This window comes from Mus pahari, chromosome 17 (assembly GCF_900095145.1).
Source record: "Mus pahari chromosome 17, PAHARI_EIJ_v1.1, whole genome shotgun sequence".
In the NCBI taxonomy this organism is placed as follows: Eukaryota; Metazoa; Chordata; class Mammalia; order Rodentia; family Muridae; genus Mus; species Mus pahari.
Window position 1 is genome coordinate 18196026 of NC_034606.1, and position 2161 is coordinate 18198186.

The following is a 2161-nucleotide window of genomic DNA, read 5'->3' on the forward strand; positions in this document are numbered from 1 at the left end:
AGGTTCAGTCCGTTATCGTCATGGTGGGAAGCATGGAAGTGTCCAGGAGGACATAGTGCTGGAGGAGCCAAGAGTTTTATATCTTGATCCAAAGGAAGCAGTAGGAGACTCTTTTCTTCTGGCAAATAGGAGGAGGGTCTCTTCCTCACTGGGTGGAGCTTGTGCATAGGACCTCAAAGCCCATCCCATACAGTGACCTATTTCCTCCAACAAGGCCATACCTATTCTAACAAGGCCATACCTCCTAATAATATTACTCCCTGTGAGTCAAACATTCAAACACATGAGTCTAGGGGAGCCAAACCCATTCAAACCACTATACCCTGCATCTGAGCTGGCAAAAAGTTCAGCAAAAGTAACATCCTGTTCCAGGACAGCCAGGGCTATACAGAGAAACCCTGTCTCGAAAAACAACAACAGTAAATGAAGAAAATATCTAATAGAAGAAGAAGAAGAAGAAGAAGAAGAAGAAGAAGAAGAAGAAGAAGAAGAAGAAGAAGAAGAAGAAGAAGAAGAAGAAGAAGAAAAGTAACATCCTACAACTTCCAAAGAAGAGCATAACAAACATTTCTGGGTCCCATAAGGCCTCTAGGAGTGTGTTAGAGAAAGACCAAGTATGATGAGATCACTATGGTGCAAAGAAATGCTAGCCATCTATGTAGTAAGACCATAAGGAGAAGAAGTGGTGTCACTGAAGAGACCATCTTGGACCAAACAGTTCCATCACTATTGTATGGACAAGAGTTGGGAACACTGAAGCAAAGCCCTTCATTCATCTTCAGCCATTTGGGAAACCTTAGACAAAGTCCCAGGTTTTGTGGAGTAGTTAGGAGCCTTTCCTCCAACAAAATTTCTCATACAAAAAAATAGGAAGGAAAGAGATTAATCAATTCATCAATGCAGGTATGTTGAAGAGCAGTTTATTGTACAGCAGTATGTCCAAAACAGAAATTGTACTCATTTACGTTGCAGAAATCAGGAAAATTTTAAATATTACTTTTCACTTTAACAACAGTAACAATGATGATCATAATAGTGGCAATGAGAGCAGTGAACATAATGATAATCTGGAAGACCCATGGCTCTTTTACTGCTAAATTCATTGTTTTAAAGTCTGAATCTCATATGATAATACAGATATACCTGGACATTTTCATACCGCTGAAATCATCCAACCAAAATTTATTTCCTCCCCTTGCCTTTTTCTAGTTTTAAGATGTTTGAAAGTCTTGCATAGAAGGTCATAACGGACATTTATGATAAATTCAATAAGAGGCCACTGATATGGTTTGAGATATGATCATTTTTGCTTCTGGGGGAGCAATACCTTGTAGTGGCCTGGTAGCCTTTCAGTAATGGTGTTTCCACTACAGGGGAAGAAAGTTGAAACACAATAAAGGAAAAGGGTTTACCAACTCAACACAGGTTGGTAAGTACTACAAAGCTTTACTTAGCACAATTTGGTAAATGGGGGTTTCCTCTAATTTTTTTTTTTTTTGAGACAGGGTTTCTCTGTGTAGCTCTGGCTGTCCTGGAACTCACTCTGTAGACTAGACTGGCCTCGAACTCAGAAATCCACCTGCCTTTGCCTCCCAAGTGCTGGTTTTTAAAGCCTATAGCACCCGGTATTCTCAGTCTCCCATCCAAGTACTAACCAGGCCCGACCCTGCTTAGCTTCTGAGATCAGACAAGATCAGGCACATTCATGGTGGTATGACCGTAGCTCTAATTTTTAATATTTAGTTCCAGAAAAACATCATGGGTTGTCCCATGTAAAACTTTCATTTCCTTACTATCATTCTAAGAGATAACATCAATTACAATTTTATTTGGAGAAAAGAGCGAGGATGCAATGTTTTTACATTTACTAACAGCATGGCTTTACTAGTTGTGGGGAAGGAGTGAGCCTAGGAATCCTGTGCTAGGCTCTTGCACTGTTGGATGCTCACCGACAGATGTGATTATAAAGCCTTACCTTACCACAGAAAAATAAGGTCATACTGTCTCCATTCCCAGGTGAAATCAGGAGGGGGAAGCTGGTTGAGGCTTCTTTGTTTTTTTTTTTTTTTTTTTTTTTTTTTTGAGGGAACAGTGACCAGAAAGTTGGCTTGAGGTGGCTGGCAACTCTGTTCCTCACGTCCCCAGACTGCTCTCATCTGCT

The 2161-nt window shown here is 40.4% G+C and overlaps 1 pseudogene; it reads right to left on the bottom strand.

Annotated features, from left to right (window-relative positions):
• Positions 1–1610: 1610 nt before the first annotated feature.
• Positions 1611–1725, bottom strand: LOC115062428 (annotated as a pseudogene).
• Between the last annotated feature and the right edge of the window lie 436 nt (positions 1726–2161).